Here is a 22,197-nt window from a genome sequence, read left to right on the forward strand (position 1 = left end):
CGAAAAGTGATATTTCATATTTGAAATAAAAAATTTAATTGTAAAATTTTATGTTAATTGATTAGTTTTAAATATGAAAATTACTAAGAATTTATACCATTAATCATGCAGCAAATCTAGTTTATTACTTTTTCATTTACTTCTCTACTTGGTTTTTTTTTATAAAAAACGAACTCCCTTACAAACTAACTCATTTATGGCCATGATTTATTGTAAAACTTATTTACAATTTATTGTGGTTGGCCTGACATATATGTAGTGCAGATATAATCCAATACTGCACAGTAAACACGCCCTTTGGAGGAAAGTGTATGACATATCAATAACCGACCGACGAAGATGCAATAGTAGAACTCGGTGATCATCAGGAACAATGTACAAAAGAAACACAATAGGTGTAGAATATCTTTCTGAAATCCTCCCTAACATCTTTTAGAAGTATCGTTCAGAGTTTACGATTCCATATAATATAATATGTAATATTAATGAAAGGAAAGTAAGTGTCTCAAAACATAAATTACACTAATTTAATCTGCTAGTATGTTTAAAAATAAAAAAAACAAAAAAACAAAAACTGTCAGAACAGTTTCATAATTCGTAAGTAAGATTTGCTTGCAAGCAGTTAAAAATTCGACCTGTAAAGAAAATTGCCAAAGGTATTTATTTATAATTACTTTTTCAATTTTTATTTTGGTTAAAATCATTTATTTAAATCGTTATAAAATTTACTGATCTTTTTAATTTTTCTATTATTAAACAGGATCATTAAATAACATAATGTGTTTATTAGTAGTTGACAGGAATTTTATGAAATATGAACGATAGTAAAAAAATACTAATGTCAGTATAAATTACTGGAAATTTTTAAGCGATATTCTGCAAATTTCTTGTATAGATAACAGATGACCTTTATAATAGAAATTTATATCAAATTGTAACAAAAAATTAAAGATAGAAAATGGAAAATTCCTTTTAAGTTCCTTAGCAGTAATTTTTGCAAAACAATGTTTTTTATGCTTATGGTTTATATATATTTTACTAGTGTATTTGTTTAATACACTCACATGAAATTTTGAGAGGCGTTTCATCTCAAGAAAATTTATCGAAGGGTTTCATTTAATTGTTCTGGATTTATCTGAATCATATGACCCACAAAACTTGTTAGTTTTTTGAAGCGGTTTTTTCTAAATCGTCTTGAATTTAATATATTTCAATGATTGATTTTAATCTTAAAGCTCCTTCTTCTTATTTGGTTAATTATTTATATCAAAATCCTTCTTCCTATGTTTCTTTCGAGTTAAACATTTTACTGTATTTTAAACGTAATTTTTTGTAGTGATATTTTGAGATGTCGACTCTGAAATAGTACATTCAGTATTTAGCTATATTTAAAAATTGAATTATTAATATACGAGTGTTATCCCATAAATAATTTTATGGTTATTTTTTATAACACCATCAAAACTCCGGAGCAGCCGTGTTATAAAACGTTAATTGTATTTTTTTCTCATTAATCTTTTACTAATAAAGACTTTATGAGATTTTATATTTTGCTAATAAAGTATAGTTTTGGTAGACTTATGAGTTAAATAAAAAAGAGAAAAAAAAATCCTTATCTTTAATAAAATTATAATTATTGCAATTTTAAACATATATAAAAATCGGGATATATGTGCGATAACCACTAATGGCACTTACTAACTCACATGTCTAGAATTCTAATGTTGGTAAATAAAAGAAAAGGAGACAGTAAGTCTGAAGATTTGTTAAATGAAAAAATCATTACCAACCGACTTATTCCAAAACAATTCTGTGAAAAGAACAATAAGACAAAAGTACAGCAATTATAAGAGAATTAAACTGTAGGTAAAACAATTATTATTACAGTTAATTAACTTTATTTAAAGTTTTTACCTTGTTGTTGACCATGCAAAACAACCAACAGTTATATAAATTGTGTACTTGAAACTAAATACGCATTACTATTATGGAGACGAAAGATAGAGAAATGAACGTTAAGGTTCTCATTATCTGGTATAGATTGTAAATAGCAGCAGAATAGTTCAAATATTCTGCTGCTAAAAAAATAAAAAATAATTCCAAGAAATAGTAATCAGCATTTCATAGAAATGATCGTGATTGTCTGTCAGGTTGAGTTCTTAAAATTAATTATTTTCAGACGAGCAAAACGGAGATAAGATGATAATGATAACACACATAATCACAAAGGAATAAATAACCTAATTTCCAGTAATAACGGAAACCCTACTTTAATTAACGACTAGGCGATAATAAAATAAAACTAAAAAAAGTAAAAATAAAACAAAAACAATAATTAGTACATCGGGTACGAGATTTCCACGAATCCCTATCCAATTCACTGTTCAATGCAGATTGATTTTTACCTTAGATTGAAATTACGAATTTCAGTGCAACGGAACTCAGCGATACATATACTCCTCCTTATTATAAGCACACTAACATAAGCGCCAAACCCACATACATACACCAACACCGGCACACAACCCCATTTGCTTTCTATCACTGTTAAATGATAGAAATTTGACAATTAACATTTAACAATTTGGTTCCTGTGTATTAAATTCTGCAAATAAACTACATCTGTAAGATCATGTACACCTAATAAATCCTATCAGCCTTTTCCAATCCCTTCTATTAAGTAAGTTAATTAGTTGTTTCTCATTATATATGTATGTCTATATTACTAAAAATAAAAATTAAATTTTCCACATACTCCCTTATTATTTCCTTTACTTTTTGTATTTATATTGAAGATAAGCATAACCTCTCAAAGAAATTCTTTTTTCGAGAAAAATGGCGCTGATAAAAAGACCTCAATCGGTAAGTTATATACATATCCTTAAAAGTACGTGTTTTATATATATATATATATATATATATATGAAATATGTTTTACAGTTAGAAAACCACTAGACCAAACCGGTGGGTGCTCCAAAAAAAAATAATCCTACTCTCTGCTAACTAAACGGAGATAGTACGCTGAAAGTCTTATTTAAAATTAATTAAGATAATGTGTTTGAATTTCAATTACCCAGGAATTTACCGAACTTTAACAATAACTGATAGATAAAATTACTTTTTTTTAACGCTCAAATTATATTCTGTCTTTTTTTTTAATGTCCGGGATAGAAATTGGAAAAACGCAATGAATACTTCCTATTCGTTATCTATTCAGAACTATTTAACACTTTGCATTAAGGAATTACAGTATTTATTTTTGTTAAATAAATACAGACATCCCAGGTTGAAATGAACCTTGACCCTGAACAAAAAAAAAAATACATCCATTTCAATCTTGTATTTCTATATTTTACTAATTATCCTCGTAGATGTTGTATTACTGTAATTGAAACAATTACAAGATTCCTTTTCCCTTTATTGTTTATATTTTAAACTCGTCTTTAATAAGAAGGAAGTTCCTTTTAGAAACGGTTCAAGAGGTTAGCTTAAAATTCAATTTAGAAATATTGTTAAATTTTATGAAAATAAAATATATTAAAATTTTTTCTTTGATCTGTTCAATGTTTGAATAATAAAACCGCAAAACTTCCATAAAAACATATTGAAATAATCCAATTTTTCAGTTTTTCTAGAGTTAAAATATTTCTGACCAACGGAGTTTACGTTTCGTATTTGCTACACAGTCGCTTTTTTCTTTTTACCTGTAACAATGAAAAAGAAAAAACTTTAAAGATGTTTTTCTTAACTGAAAAAGATTTTATTTCGATTCTTATTTACTGAAGCTTACAAAGATAATCTCTTAAACATTATTTGACAGTTTAACGAAGATAACCTTTTTTACTCCAACTAAAAATACAAATATTCTTTCAGCTGTATTAATGCTAATTTACGTCTGTGATTATGACCTAAATTTAGCAAAAAAATATAATATTTCTACATCGATTTGCACTTTCATCTTACTTTAACTGGATTTATGAAACTCTAAGTCAATGAACACTTTTCTATGTTCAATATTTCTGTAAACCAATTACAATCATACAATGACTGGCTGCACAGTACTATCTTTCATATTTCTTATTGAAATAGAGTTCATAATTAATTTTAATGAAAGTATTGAAACATCAAGACAATCTAATTTACACCAAATTAAAACCACATAACCATGAACTTTAAAAGAAACTGTAGAAAATTTGGTTTTGTAGCTCTGAAAACTTATGTTCTTTTAAGTTGTAGAAAACCAATTTATTTATTTTGGTATCAAAGATACATTCGAACTTACATTTTTTTAACTATAAAAAAAAAAAAATATTATTTGCATTTCTTTCTCTATCAAAATTATCGTATTCTCATTTAATGTAATATTTTAGGTTATAAAATTCTGGTCTCGACTTTGCTTTCAAGTAGAATATTATAAAGAAAAGATTGTCACTAAATTAATGGGAGAAAATGTTCTTTAAAAGCGTTGAACAATTATGCCATAAATGTACTTCACTTTATTTCCTAAGCTGAAAACCGTGAAAATTAAAGTAAAAGTTTTAAGCGATTTAATACACTGCTTTATGCACGAAAAGATACTGCTGTTTGGTTTGGATCATTTTGTTTGGTTTCTATTAGAGGTTTCTCTCTTAAAGTTGTACATTTTAAAATAAATCTTATTAATGAATTCTAAAATAATTTTATATCTCACATACCCTACAAAAATTAGCAATTATAATTTTGGTATGTAAAGTCAAATATTTTATTTTGTTGATGGAAATTAAGTAATTACATTCTTAATATTTAACTACTATATAAGTATACCTGTACTTTCAACATATCAATCTACATTGAGCACTCTATAACTACAGCGAAAACCAATTTTTTTTGTCTGTATTTAGCTTCCAAATTATATATCCTTGATCTAATGTAATGAAAATGTCACTATGTTTTTAAAAACTACTTAACTTAAAATCAAAATATTAGCAAACAATACAAATAAAATTTTTAAGTATTTCAGTGGATATACATAATAAAACATTTTAAATTTTCTACAGATTGAGCACATTAATTATTGTCAAATAAAGGGTTTTACTAAATAGTATTTAAATTTTTACCATCCATTAATATTTTCATAGCGTTTTTCACCTTTAACAGAAAGAGATTCTAATTACAGCCTGTGGAATATTTTCGTTTTTTTTTACCCTTGCATTACTTTAAAACTGTTTAACTAATAAAAATGAAGTATTTGTAAATGGTAGCAGGCTTGTCCATTTCATATCTTACACAATGCCACTTTATGACTATATCTGTTAACATTTCAGTGCTTCATACTTTATCGAAAACCCATTAACCCATTTATGTTGTTTAGGTCAGTAAGCATTTTAGTTCTATAACAGCACAAAACCCTTAGTTCTGCAAAACCTTGAAAAGAACTAATAAAGCCACTGAAAAAAAGATTCCTCAAATGCAGGAAAAATATGTCTCGCTCATAATGAATGTATCTCAGAAATAAATCATTTAGAAGGAAATCTTTAATCTTTCATTTCAAAAATAGAAACGTAATTCAAGGAAATTTACCATTGTAATAATAGTTTATATTTAGTATTTCTTTTTTAATTCGTTTATAGTTAGTTTTTATTCTTTGTTGTCATTCATACCCATAATAATTTTTTCATTTAAAAGTATTGAAATATGATAATTGTTTTATTTGTTAAACGATTTATCAAAGAATTATATTATATCTGGATGGTTCTTGATGTAAGTTTTTATATTTGCAACTTTTTCTAAAGCATAAATAAAAATTTTTATTAATTATAATTTTTTTTTTTTTTTTATTAAATTTTTATTAATTATTTATCTATATCTAATAGCTAATTTAAAAGTTGGAATTATAAAAAAAGAATTCTTCCTTTTTACTCTAGACACGTATTAAGAAAATGATTAGTATTCGAGTACCCTTGTGGTCATTTGTAGGATATAAATTATGCTGCATGAAAATTGAATTGGTATGCTAACATTAAACAACTGAATAAGATTTCTACTTACTCAATTTTCATACTGCAGCCTAATCCACTTATTAGTATAATGTTTTACAACTATAAAGATCTTACAAATTATACAATATAACGTAATAATACAATTAAAAAGTTATTCTTTTATTGGGCACCATTTGAAGTATTATTTTAAATGAATGGCTTATAATAACATCATGATAAAAAAAAAACTTTAAAAAAATAAGTTACCTGATACCTAGAAGTTAGAGGTTTCTTACCTGTAAAAAAAACCTTGAAAATGTAAGCTCGAACAACATGCTCGTATTTTGTACAGTGAAATCAGAATTTATATTTTTTTTATTTTATTCTTGAAAACCAATTCCCTTAACGAGTATATTTACACGACATATATTAAGCTTTTCTTCAAGACATAAAGTGATAGAATAATATCCCTTGTGACACAAAAGTACCTGACCAAGTATTTTTACCATGTTCCTCGTAAAGTACCTTCGATAAAAACGCATCTGACAGAGTCGTTTACTCTTGTCCTTTAGTCTAACTCTTGTGTTGAGCTAATTGTGATATCGTGGGGCGTGACGTCGTATGTATCAGTAATATTTGGTGGTTTTTAAAACAGAGATGTGCAATAATAAGTACGTTTGGATCAGTAAAAACGACAACATGAAACTACATTACTCCTCAGTTTAAGACGAGTAGAATTTTTAAGGCTTTTTTTCTTAATACTGACTATGGAAAAGAATCTTTTTAAAAAAGATTATTTAAATCTTTTTTCGAAAAAAACACATAAAAACTATATTATTTCGTCTATATCACATACAGTAGGATCATTTTCGATTTGGTAATTGTTTTTTAGGCCATTTTCTGATCAGCACGGTCGAAATAATATTTTATATTTTAACGTTATAGTATTTCTTATTATTTTATTTTTATATTTTTTTTATTTTCTTTTAAAACAAAATAAACGTAGGTAAACTTCAGATAATCACTTGAAATACGGAAGTGTAAGAAGGAAATGAGCACTTTGAAAATAAAAGTTAGAATTTTCTAGGGTAAGATATCCTCAGCGCAAAGTTATGCTACATATAACAACGCCGTACAGAACGGTTTCGGGGGAGGCGGTATGAGCACTGGTAGGACTACCTACAGGGTGGTTATTGATTGAGGAACGAAACCAGAGACGTAGAGGACTGGCACCAGGAGAAGCCAGGCTTCAAGAGATGTAGGATGTAGCAGATATAATATCTGAAGAGGGAAATATTGTAAGTGATAATTTTTTGATAGCCCAATGTTTTATTAAGTATTTTCGAGAAATATCACACAATATTAAAGCAAAGCTAGACAACGTAAATGATTCTGGCGAAAGCGACTTTAGTAAATTTTTAGGGAGGAGTCTCCCAAGAATTCTATGTTATTTTATCCCACTGATGCCAATGAGTTACTTAATATCACAAGATCTATGAAAAATAAGAAATCGGCTGGAATAGATGGGTTGACAGTAAATACATTAAAATATGTGGCAGATATAATATGTAATCCTTTGGTCTACGTATTTAATTTAAGTATGGAATCCAGGAGTACTCCCTTCTCAAATGAAGAAAGCCATAGCAGTGCCTATTTTTAAAAGTAATGATAGGGAAATTTTAGTTAAAAATAGACCTACTGCGTTGCTGCCAGTGCTTTCAAAATTATTGGAGAAACTTATTAAAAAACGGTTAGTAAACTATTAAGAAAATATAATTTTTTCTAATGGGAATCAGTCTGGGTTTAGAAAGGGGAAAAGTACTGAAAATGCATTATTGATCTTTATGTCTAAATTGATTCATAATGAAATCGATGGCAGCAGTACAGCAGGTTTATTCCTGGATTTTAAAAAGGCATTTGATGTAATTTAAGGGGAGAAGTTATTGCAAAAGCTTTGGACGGCTGGAATTAGAGGTGTGTACAATAACTGGTTTAAGTCTTATTTGAGTGATAGACTCCAACAAGTTAGAGTCAATAATGTACTTTGTAAGGGGGTTGAAGTAATTTATGGAGTTCCCCAGAGATCTGTACTTGGACCGGTGCTGTTTCTTGTATATATTAATGATTTATGTCGAGGCTCTTTTCGAGGGCACATGACACCTTTGCAGTTGGTACAGCACTTTGTTACGTGTCATGCTTTCAGTCTGGAAATAAAAATTGACATGGAGGATGACCTGAGGATCATAAGATGGTGGCTTGTGATGAATGGAATTTCATTAAATGTAAATAAGAAAAATTACATGAACATCAATTTTCAAAGTATGGCAGAAAATGTTGTATGTATTAAATATCACTCGGGATGTAAGGTGAATACTGGTTGTTCATGTGAAAACATTTCATGTGCTACATCTGTGAAATTCTTGGTATTACTTTAGACAGTAGACTATCCTGGAATGTTCAAATTACTAATCTCAAAAAGCAATTACGTGTTTGTATAAATAAATTCTATTATTTAAAAAAATATTGCCCTGTTAGAGTTCTGATATCGCTGTATTATCCTTTTTTTAGAGTCAAGGTTAACTGGGGTGATATGTTGGAGGTGGAGCTTACTACAGTATCTGTTTATATTACTCAGAAGCATGTAGTATATATAATATTGGGTAAAAGTGAGACGACAAGAATCCTTCCCATTTTTCAGAGACCTTAAGATCTTGCCATTGCTTCATATATATTTCTATGGAATACTAATGACGTATTATGAAGGCTGTAAACAGGATAGGATCCTTGGTACTTTGGGTACGAGGCCTTTGCGGCAAGCGGATAGAGTAGTTCCTCCTAGGCCAAGAATTGAGTTATTTAAACGTTTTTATTCATATTAGGTCCAACAATATTTAATCACTTACCCAGGAAATTTAAATCCACAAAAGACTCTAGAAGGTTTTCATTATCAATTTATGATTTCTTATTATCAATTGAAGGTGTAGAGAGTTGTTTTTTTAATTGATTGGCCTGTGATTGTGGATGGAATCGATGACTCTAAAAGTTTCATATTTTTATTAATTTTTATTTTTGTTATAAGTTTTCTTTCAATCTTTTATCTAGGATTAATTTTATTTTCAATTTTATCACTGTATTCTTGTATTGTATTTATGGTTCTGATTTACTTAATCTGTATGTATGTATGTATATATAATCTTGTCACTAGCTGAAATTTTAGTGCTGCAAGACTTGTATCTTGTAATTATTTTTTAAATTCACACTTTACCATTATTCAATAAATGGTTAGTTTATTATTTTGCTCGCTGAAAAATAATGGATGGTAACCTCCAATACAGTTATTACTATAGGGGGTACCTTGTTCCACTAGATTATGTAATAACTGCTTACTTTTATTATTTTACTTCTATTTTATATTGTTTGGTTGTATATCTATTAAACTTATGTATTAAAAATTAATAACTGTGAATAGTTTTATTTTTATTTGCAATCTGTTTATTTTGTGGAATAAAGATTATTATTTACCTTATTTCCCGCTACTGCTCGATAAGCTTTCAGATTCTTACCTATGCCTTCAAATCTCTTTTCCCTTTAAAAATTTTTCCGCCTGTTTCCTTCTGCTGATAAAAATATTTTTAGTGACTAATATTAACATAATATTACGATTTCTATTTTTCAATAGAAATCGAATCCATAAGTTCCGCACGTGTACCGTTTGTGAAGCAGCATCTTTACAACTAGAAATCTCCTTATTGAGTAACATAGAATTTATTATGTTTCAATTCAAAGGATTATAAGTGACTGAATCGTTATACAGCAATGTTTTGCCCCGACTCTGTACTGTCAAAGGGTTCTAATGGATGCCAAAGGATTCGAGTAACGATTTACATTTATCAAACTTACTGACAACACTCCTGACATAAATCCTCCTGTCAAAAACAATTCTATTATTAATAGGTGCATCAGCTAACTTCTGAAACAAATTTAAATCACGGTGACTTACCTTACGGAAGTTATACATCAGTGATATTTTCTTGAAATTGTAGAGTTTCAAGAAATCTTATACCCTACTTATGCGCAGTACATTCCTAACTAGCAGATATTTATATCAACCAAAAATATAATTCGTACTTACAGTGGATACACCTAAATTGGAAAAGATAGGGACTAACATTTTTTGAAGCGACTTTCTTTTTTTATTCAAGCAAGATTTTAGCAAAATGTTCATTTTTTATTGGTTTGTATAGGGCAATCATGCTCAAAAATTAAGAATAATCTGTTAAGAACCTTGTGCCAATATGTTTATCTACCTTTTTATTCTATCTCAGAATGAGTAATTCAGATTGTAAACAAAATTTTAACTTCTTCAAACCATTACGCATATTATTTAATAGTGGCTGAGAGCATTTTAATGTCAAATTTGTAAGAAATGGTTCATTAAATAGAATGGCAAAATATGTTCGATAGTTAATTAAATAATTATATGTAATATTAGCGGTGAAACTGTATTTTATTATAGAGATATAAGTATATTCTCTTATCACAACCAATAAGAAAATTATTATTAAAAGTAAAAAAATTATATAAACAATGCATTACTCAATATCAGGTAGTAGATGTAATTTCTTATTGTCAAAGTAAATGCTTAAGGAAGTATTTATATTTTGTAAAAAATAAATTATTTAATCTGGTTTACTTTAATCTGAAATTTAAATATATTTAAAATAGGTGGCTATTATATTGTTTTACAGATTATAATTGAAAAAGATGAAGTGAAAGTAAAACAAAGTGAGTAGAGAAGAAATGGAAAGAGAAGAGAGGAATTTTTTTTAGACCGAATGACCGTAAGTTGTTTCGATGGGGAAACGCGGCCGCTGATGAAGAACTGACCATTAGCATTATGAAACCGGTATTCCTCCATTCTTCTACTAGTATAACCCACTTTATTAAAACTATATATGTTATATTTAATTATATAGGGGAAAAAAATTATACGGTCTTCTATTTATAAAGGAGAAAATTAATAAAATTTAACTTCAATATTTTAATTTATTAAATTTTAGGTGTGTTGGTTTTTACTTCCTTTTACGAAGGAAAGAAAGTATTGAAATCGACAAAAATTTCAGTTTTCATATTTCAACGGAAATATCCATTTTGACTAGTTTCGAAGTGTGATCTGTACGTACGTTTGTATCTCTCATAACTCAAAAACGATTAGGCGTATGATGTTGAAATTTTGGATTTAGGACTGTTGTAACATCTAGTTGTGCACCTTCTCTTTAGATTGCAATCGACTGAACCAAAAGTATCCAAAAAAGGCCCAAAATGCAAACAAATTGGATTCTGGACTTTTTCTTAACTGCAGTAATAAGCCTTCGTTGAGAGCTTTTCAATACATCATAAAAGGTACTTATTTTCATTGATTCCAGAGTTATAGCCAAATGAAATTTTAATTAATGAAATACATATTTGGATCTTACAAGGCACATCGGTTCGAATCAGAATTCATCTCTTTTTTTTCAACTTTTTTTATTAAATTTAAATATATTGATTTATTGATAGTTATTAACCTGTGTTTATAAACAAATTTTTACGATAAATAATAACATAATAAAAAAAATATATATGAAAAATATCAGAAGTAATTAACGAAATAAAATTTTATGTACTTTTCGTTTTAAAATAAAAGTGTGTACGAAATTTAATAGGCATACAAGGAAGTTATGTAGTGTCTATATCAGATATTTTTAATATTATTAATCCGTATTAGTGGAATAAATTAGCCATCTTGGTATTCTGAGAGCATAATTTTAATAATTTAAATTTATAGGACAGTCATATTATATATAATCATAAAATATTAAAAAATAACACATGTAGTATTAAAGAAAACACCGTACTCATTTCAGTAGATTTCCTTATATATTTGTTTTTCATTGGTAATGTTTTGGATCAGAGTGTTAAAGATTTAATTTTTTATAAAAAATATAAACATGGTTTCCTTTTCTAAATTTTTTTTCCAAAATTTTGATCGGTAGGAGTGCTTCAACATTTTCTTAGTTCCGCTTTTGAAGCGACTGTAAATAATAACTCATTAATTAGCGCAAAATTTATTAAATCCATTTGGTCCAAGTTTTCGTGATGTCCATTCAAGTAAAGCTGATATTTTATTCGTAGTTTTGGAGATAACTTGGAAGAACTACAAGTTTCTTTGATCACAGTGTCTTCCAAAAGATTAATTTCTAACGTAATTTTCCCGTACAAATAAAAAATCATTTTTATTTTTCTTATTGCTCTATCACAGTTTACTACAGTTATTTTGACCTCCTGTGACCGGTTTACCTAGCGTCTTTCTCTGAAATCTGTCTTGCAGCTTCATTACCTCTTTTTATTGCCGTCTGTCGCTCTATCACAGCTTTTCAGTTTGCAATTGATAAATTTACGTGGCTTCCATTTTTCAAGAATCGGATCGGCACATAAGCGATCGATATATTGTTGATTCTCATTGTTACACTTTACATTTATCATGGTTTAAAAATTGTAAAAAGAATTTTCTTCAATTTCTGAATTAAATTTTCGGGCAACTCCATTCACCTTAACTGTTGTTTCAAACATCGTCGGTTTTTCACATTTTTTTGCGAGAACTCGGTAAATCTTTTATAAAATTAATTTTATGAAATATCTGACGTTTTTACAGTATTAATTAAAATAGAAATTATTAGGAATTCTTGCCGTAAATTTATTTATAATAATTATGGCTATTTAAATTAGTGAGAATGAAAATGTTATAAATTGTAAACCTGTAATATTTTCTCTTTGTAAACACTTGAAAATAAGCGTATATAATTCTAGAAGTCGTAGCATTCAGAAAATTTAATGATCAACTTTTTTTGTGATCTTTTCCTTAATCGCTATTACTTCTTTACAGACAAGTTCAATACGAAAGAAGGTCTAGGTTAAGTAATAACTACACCTCACTGTTTATTTACCTCCTCTTATATTTACTACTGCTTTAATCATACTTTTTATTTTTGTTATTTATTACGTAATTTATCACTTCTAAAACTTTCTGCTCGTTTTATAGGATTTGAATGTGTCTTATTTGTTTTTCATCCCATACAATTCGGATATTTCTTTTACTCGGTCTACGCGAACCGGTAATTTGAATTTTTTTTGACGTTTAATGAAATCATATAGTTATTTACCATATGTTGATAATTAAGTGATCTACATATATGCCTATCGAAAATTAAGCAAATATGTAAATACTTTCCTTCATATATCCGTTACATTTCAACTTTCTTATTTAAAATAAACAACGATACATTATATTTTTTATTTCCTGAACAACTTAAATTAGCATTCAATAAAATGTTAATTTCTTTCATTATTGTTTTTCTTTGTTTTTAAATATTTATACTAATCAGTTATTTTATTCACTTAGTTTCATAGAAGAGATAAGCATTTTAACACTTGCAGAGTTATGCAATTTTAGTTTTTAAATTATTTTTAATAATAAAATTGGTTGTTATTTACAGAGAATTAAATTGAAACTTATAAGTTCTGTTATTGTTTTCTCTTATGATATATCAAAACTTTTCCTTGGCAGTAATGGTAAAATTAAATTAAAAATGACAAAGAAAAATCCATTTTACAAAAATTGGGAAAGTAATGAATCCGAGTACATTAAATCTAGCATTTGAGAAAAATTAAATGTATGTGCTAATTTCTAGCCAAATATTTTTGCGGCGATATTTCCAGGTAAATGAAACATGACTTCCAAAAATGAAAATGGTGTATTTTAATTCCGATTCATGAAATATTTGGCATAAATTTCAAAATATAATGTTTTATTTTATAAATACATAAGTGTCGGTCATTCATACAAATGTACGTCAGAAAATATTTACATTATGTCCAACTCACTATGTTCTTTAAATACAAATCATAAAAGTAATTTGTAAATATTTTACATTTGGAAAGTTAAGAAAGAAAAATGGTTCCCATGAAAATCTACATGACTCATAAAAGAACAAGGAACAAATTTAAAAACAACTAAAATTCTTTGAAAATCGGGTCATGTTTTCATTAAAGTTAATCTGACAGTAAGCGGTATCGATTCTATTTTCAGAATAGGTTATTTCTCGTAGCAAAATGTTTAGCTATGAATTTATTAATCTGTTTTTGCATATGAAAAAATATGTGACATATGGACACTATATTCTAGATAGATTACTCAAGGCTCTCAACAACTATAAATTTAAAATTGTTTATTTACTTTAAATAATGTACCATTATTAATCTGGAAAATACTACTGTCGTAGTAAATTTTTATACTAAAAGTATTTTCATGAATCATCAATAAAATTTATATTATTATCGAAGCTTTTTAAACCTGAACTAACGGGTGTTTCATAAGGATACATACAACCTCTTTGTTTGATGACACGAATTTATTATAAAAATATTAATGTTAATAAAATACTTAAACAACAATTTTCAAATTACCTTTAATAGGTTTACAATAAATATTCAGAATGATTTCCTGAGATCTCGATGCAGGTTCATAACGTTTTTAGCTACTTTTCATAATGTTCGAAATTTCGCTTTCAATGTTAGCCTTCAATTTGTCAAGTCTATGAGGATTGTTTTTTACAAGTACACTTTTTATATCTCCCTAAAGGAAAAAATCTTCTGGTGTAAGATCTGGAGATCTTGGAGGGCACAACCCTTTTGATATCAAACGATGGCCAAAACATTTGCGTAACATATCCAGCGTTTCATAAGCAGCATGACACGTTGCGTTACCCTGCGCTGGAACCAACATTCTCGTACGTGTAAATCTAACATTGCAATAAGCTGTTCTATTAAGTTGCGATAAACGACCCATCTACAGATTCGTCATAAAATAAAGGCGTTATTACACCACGCCGGGAGATCGCACACCAAAAACCAATTTTACGTGCGTATAATGGTCGTTCATAACAAAATTGAGGATTTTCAGCTCTCCATATTCGGGAGTTTTGGCTGTTAAAAAGTCATCCAAGTGAAACCATCTCTCGTCGCTGAAATAAACACGATCCAAAATTTCAATACCGTTGTCACTAACAAGAGAACGAAACCGACGACAATACTTTAAACGTTTTCTGTGGTCTGCTTCTTTCAGTTCTTGAACGACACCAATGCGATAAGTATGCAATTTTAATTTTTTAGTAACCCTGAAAGCTGTAGATAGTGAAGCCCCAGTCTATGTATATAACTTTCTGAGCGATTTCCTGGGTGAGCTTTTCAAACGTTCTTTCACATTCTTCAGAACTTCTCTGTTAACAGTGATGATCGACCTTTGCTTTTCCGATCATCTGCACTCCCAGTCTCACGAAATTTATTAGGCAAACGCGATATTGTCAATTTATTAGGAACTGAAAAATTGGGAGATTTTATCCGAAACTCGGATAATCTTTCACTCGTTCGTAAGTCTCGTACATGCAATAGTCTCAATAATAAATACACGTTCGTCATTGAAAAACAACATAGTTGACACAATAGAGACGAATTTATATACTAATATAGCATTAGTGCATAAGAAGGACATTGCAACTGTTAACAAGCAGCTAACCTTGTGTACAGTGTTGCCAACTGACGTGTAAGGAGAGATAAAATTTACCTATGGGTGATATGGTAAGGGTCTAATCTTGTTTAAATGTCCGACTCCAATTTTATTTTAGAGTCTCTTCGTTAGAATTATTTAAATAACAGAGTGTAGTCTATCCTCTTGTCTAGCTTTTTATTTATTGTCTCAAACGAGCCAGTATACTCCCTTCCACATTAAGAGGCTTACCCTTAGAGCTTCCCATAATTAAACATGCCATTCGTAAGAGGTTCTCAGGGTTTCCACACGTATCCATTTATTCCCTCTATTTATTGGTATTTCTGATAATAATTTAATATAGTGAACCTTTGTAAGTTTATGATCGATCTATAAAATGTGTTATATTCCTACATTTTATATGTAATCTTTATAACGGAATGAATTTTTATCTACTCAAAAATAAATTTCGCTTTCTTAGAACGTATATTGTTATAAATAAGTGATTGAGCTCAAACTTTCATAAACATTTGTAAAGCTTTTGTAACACTTATTAAGAAATTTTTAGTTATGATATTTTTTCGCACTATAGTTGTTACAAACTTATATACACACTTTTAAAACTTGTTCTGAGAAATAGCTGTAAACGGCACCCTTAAACTTTTTTCCGTTTCATAACTCTTATGACCGATAACATTCCTTCAAAAAATGTTCCCAAAATTACAAATATTATCCTATTGAATATGAATAAAAACAGTAGAAAACACCCTTGGAATGTAATTTTACGCCAATACAATTACTGAAATGGAATATAATGATTGTTTATAATTACTAGCTGCAATTTTAGATATAAAAGAAGACAACACTACTTAAAAAAAAAAAATAGATTAGATTTTTTATTGCAATTGTAAATCCGTTTTTTTCGTTTTACTCTAGTTAGCGCTGTTCTCAGTAATCGTTTATTGAACTTTTAGCGTTATTTTCATTAGTAATAATTGAATGTTAAAATACTTTGTTTAATTATTTAAATATAATATTAATATAATAAAATAAAAATTATATATTTTTTTTTTATGTGTTTAATTCCTTTACTTGAATATTTTAATGAATATGGATATAAGTATAGGCTACCAAATTGCGAATTTTTAGACTTTTGCAAACCTTAGAAATTTTATTCTTGGTGCAAGACTTGAACCAAAGAATCGTTAATCATGATAGAAGAATATTTTACTAACAATGGAGTGATCATAACTGACATTTTCGTAAAATCGAAAATACATTAGCAAGAGCTACGACCTTACTTTAGACCGATTACTTTTACTTCATTAGAATGATGACAAGTCTTGGACCTTCTGCATCTCTCGTTATTACTTTTAACTTTATTGACACCAGCATATTTAAGGAGTACATGATAATCATACCTAAGATCTAGTAGCCAAAAAAAAAAAAAAAAAAAAAAAAAAAAAATAGCCTGCTTATATATATAGCATATGTCTTGTCTGCAAATCACAATTGCATGTCGTAGACATTTTTGTAGTAAATATTATATTTCGTAATCCGTTCAGTTTGATTATTATTTATTGGTTTTTGACAGCAATTTATTGATTTATATGGTAAACTTCGTCGGTTTACTGACACCATTGCATTTGAGTTGCATCTCCCATGTCCTTACTAGTAAATGTGATACTTAAGGCTAACGAAATTTTATTTCCTTATTTTTCAATACATAAAATGAACTTCCAAGAAATATTTTAAAGCTGCCGTGCACGTACTTCAAATGCAGTGCAGGTAGCACTCACTAAGTTCAATAACTTTAACGATTAATTTTTTTTTTTTTTGTAGAAAGAAAAATAAATATTAAAAGCTAAAGTTGTCTTAAAGTCCCAAACGAAACTAGCTGTTTTGCTTAAAATTATTTTACGACTTTAAGATTCAGTTTATTAAAGACCCATATAATTGTGTTCATTCTTATTAATTTTACCGGTAAAAAAGTATGTGCCTAATAAAAAACATTCCATCTCTCCATTCAGTTAAATACAAAGCTTACTTTTATTCCGTCTTAGAAACAAATGATGTGTACACCACATGAGTTTCTTTTACGTCTATTAAGTTACATATACACGTTTCTACTGCACTTCATTTAAACTTATTTTATTTGAAAATGAAACACGATCCTCCAATTTTTTAATAAAAGTGGACAGTTACACAATTTATAAAATACTAGTTTTTATTAACATCAAATATTGATAAAATTTTCAACAATCTTACTTGAAATATTAGGTTAGAGTAAACATCTCTTGGTTACTCTTTAAATAAATTGTTTACCATTTAATTCAATAATAAAAACTGATTATTCTACACTGTAAGGTCGAAATTAATATTTGTAACCAGTATACATGAGTTCAGTAAACGGAATAGTTTAATTATTATTAACTTTTATTTATACGACACACCAGAATTCTGAAATACACGCGAAAAATCGTGTGCATGTTACGCACAAGTGAAAAAAAAATGTTCAACAAACACTTTAAATTAAATAAAATTCAAAAATTTATTTTATTTTTCTGTCATATAATTAAACAAAATGATTGTTTTAAATAAATATAAAATTATTATAAGAATTTGCGAAGAAAATTAAAAAATAATACTATTCTAAATTATAATTTATAATTAATATTAAATAACAGATGTTTCACCAAATCTATTATTTTTATTTTATTTCACTATTAATTTTTTTTTTATTATCATTGAATTATTACTGGTATTTATTATATTTTTTTTTTACAATCACATTTTTTTAAAAATACATATAAACGAATTTAAAAAAAACAAAATGAGATGAAATCTAATTCGAACCGATGTACCTTCCCTTTAAGATCCAAATATCTTTAATTAAAATTTTAATTTTAATTTCGATTGCAATCAAAAAGGAAGGTGCACATCTAGATATTATAAAAGTGCTAAATCCAAAATTTCAACATCCTACGACTAAATGTTTTTGAGTTATGCGAGATACATACGCATATACATACATGCATACGTACAAACAGACGTCACGCCGAAACTAGTTAAAATGGATAGTTCTGTTGAAATATGAAAACCGAAATGTTTCCCGATCACAATACTTCCTTTACTTCGTGCAAGGAAGTAAAAACTTTTGAAAGCTGAATAATTAGTGACGTATACAAATTTATGTTCAATCATTTAGTTTTCATATGCTCATTCATTAATTTTCCTTACTCAGAAATAAGTATACCTAGATTAGTAATAAAGTAACATATACAAAACAATAAATTAAATAAAAACTATTTATTATGTAATTATTTAGATATTTTAATAAAATGTTATAGTAGTGTAATAGCCATGATGTACCCTAGTTTCCATAGAGAAGTGGTAGTGTGTAAGCCTTTCATCTGTAAGCCTTTCAGGATTCTATTCCCAGTAAGACATGGCATTTTTCGTAGAATAAAATGAAAATTTATGTTTCATATTCCCAAGAAACAAGCCTTCTGTAGCTTTTGTGGAGAATTAATAAAAAAAAAAAATTCTTGAATTATTGAAGAAAAATGAGAAATTTAATATTTTTTTAAATAAAAGAAATATGGACTATTCTTATTCAACTGTTTTGTAAATTTTTATTTTCATTAAAATTAGTATTTTAGATCAAGGAAATAATAACATTAAAAGATAAATAATATTTTTTGTTAATTATGGTATACCACTGGCAATAAAAAAAAACGAATATTATAAAACAAAAACAATAATTATTTTCATTTTGAATTCGTAGATAAACTTTTAGCAACAAATGACATGGATTGAAACAGAAATAAAGCGCATCTGATATACAATTAAAAGAATATAATAATTTAGATTATTCTATTACTTCAATTTAAAATTTTATTATTACACTGTTCATTTCACACGGAAAATCTATTACCACCACTAATGTTAGTTTTTCCTTTCTACCTATATTGATTACAATGGCAGTGACCATATGCTGACTATTGCTAGTCTTTAAATGAAACCAGTAACATTCGATGAAATTAGGAAATTTATTCGAGGCCATTCATAAAGTTTTTATAGATGTGAGATAACTCTTACTTGGCATTTTCTGAATCTATAAAAAGGATAACGCTAACATTCTGAGACAATATATAATATGTTAATGGTTGCAGGTAAAAAGTAATGATATTTCCGGTGTGTATTGGACTCAATTCTACTTTTATTATATATTTTCAACCATTATCAGCATATATAATTTTATAATATACAGTTTCAAAAGACACCTAATTTTCTATACAAAGATAAAATATAAGCCACGTTTATCACCATTACCTGCTATGTAAATAATTGTAAAATAATATAAGAAATAAAAAACATAAAAAAGCAGTCGAAGCCAAATTAAAAATACAAAACTATCAACGCTATACTATATTTTTTTGTGGATTAAATGTTTTACCAAATTAACAGTTAATAAGGTTAATTAAGGGTTAATCTGCACATCTAAATTCAGTTACCGAAATCGCCGAAGGGGCGATTAGTAAGCTAAGTAGATTAATGAGCAACCATAGGGGCCCGACATCATCCAGACTCATATTGACAGTGGTAACATCATAATATTTGTGCGATGCCAGCATGGGCGATGGCTTTTGACAAAAAGAAAAGTGTGAACAAAGTAGCTGCGCTACAAAGAAGGGTGGCCATCAGAATAACTTCCTCTTACAAAACTATATCGACGAGTCCAACGGAGATTATTGCAGGCGTACCACCAGTTAAATTAAGGATAATAATGTTATGGAAGGTTTTTAACGACAAACCTAGGACTGAGGCTAAAAGGTCCTTATACGAAAAATGGTAAGTAGAGTGGGAGGCATCCCGCACAGGCAGCTGGACGAAGACATTCATCCCACGTGTAGATTGACGGGTGTTAAAGAAATTTGGTGAGGTGGGCTTCTACCTCACCCATTTGCTCACTAGGCATGGTGAGTTTGAGGTCTACTTCCATGAAAAAGAGCTTCGCCATTATGTAAATATTATGGTGAGAACCACAATATTATATAATCTGCCGAACACACTGTTTACTACTATCAGAGGTGGGATGAGACCCAGAGAAACCTCGTGCTAAAAAGACTCACGCTAGAAGAGACGATGCCATTCATGTTGACAGGCAGACGCGAATGGAATCTGCTTGTGACTTTGGCGACAAGAGAGAATAAGTGGTAGAAAAGAGAAGGGTGCCAGAGACTGGGACAGAGCCTAAGGATTCGGATGGGATTTTTGAGGACAGCCCCGCTCAGGAGACTGTGGCACGCTTAGCTGCGTCTCTCTCGATGAGTGACCGGGAACGCCTAATACTTGGGTACTAAAAGACCGTAGTCTCGCCCGTGATTACGGTCTTTTACCACCTCAGTAACTTTACAGAATGAAATAATAAGGTTGAGAAAAGCAGGATTTCAATTTGAAGAATAAGCCTGTAACCAAACCTTGTCAAACGCCAGTTGTACGTTTAAAACGCCGCGGAGCAGTATCTCTTTCTCTCGAGACACCTGATAATAATATTATATATATTCTATATATAATGGGTTTGCTCTGTATTTGAGTGGCCACTTTTGAAACCAAATTTTTTGTCGCGTCTTACATTTTCACACTCCAAAACAGGACATAGCCTTCGAAGAAAATGCCTCTCGAATATGTTAGATAAAATCGGCTGAACGCAAATCGGGCTGTAAGAAGAAACTTTCTGTGAGCTTAACCTGGCTTTACAATCATCGTCACCTGACAATGTCATTGTCATCATCGTCACTTTCCATTCCAAAGGAGAGTGAATCGTTTGAAAAATTCCATTAAACAACTTTCTTATGTGTAATATAGCCGAAAATGGCAGCGTAAATAATATCTTATGCGTTATAGAGTCGAACTCAAGATTAATTTTTTTTCAGTCTTATGGGCAGACTCAGAGTAAAAGGGCTATTCAAAAAGTCAAAAGTTTCTCCCTCATTTGCTCCTTGTTCTTCATGAGTCCGGAACACTATGCCAAAATATTCAGCAAAAAACTTGGCTTTCTCGACACAATCCCATCCATCGGGAGACATTAAAGGAAGAAATGAGAGGAGTGACCGCTATAATTTCATCGTAACTTTTCACAATGAGTAATTTTCTCTCTTGACAGGGGACCGATTTGTAACTAAATACCTGAATGACTAGTTCTTGATCTTCCTCAGAAACCTCATTAGCTTTTGAGAAGCCCTGTTCAGAACTTTTCTGTCCTCCGGCTTTCTGCAGAGCTGCCATCTCCTCCTGATCCTTCTCTTGGCAGAAATCAAGTCGAACACCCTCCCTCGACCAGTTGCTGCCTGTCGGATCGGCACGCTTCCTCCATTAGGCGAGAAGCGCCAAGCAGATTCACTCGTTGTTGAGTTTAAGCATCACGTGGATTCATCGATATCATTTGCATATTTCAGTGCAATATAAAATGTCAAATCTGCCTCTACACACCATAGTCATAGTAAAACACCACAATCGATTTTTTTTTTGGATGAGCAAGTTGGAGTGGTTTATCGTACATATTAATCACTGTACTAAAGTAAGAATTATAACAGAGTGGTCAGACGGAAAATCGCAAACATTCTGCACACCGGTGTAAAATAACGAAATGTC

This window comes from Lycorma delicatula, chromosome 1 (assembly GCF_047948215.1).
Source record: "Lycorma delicatula isolate Av1 chromosome 1, ASM4794821v1, whole genome shotgun sequence".
Lineage (NCBI taxonomy): Eukaryota > Metazoa > Arthropoda > Insecta > Hemiptera > Fulgoridae > Lycorma > Lycorma delicatula.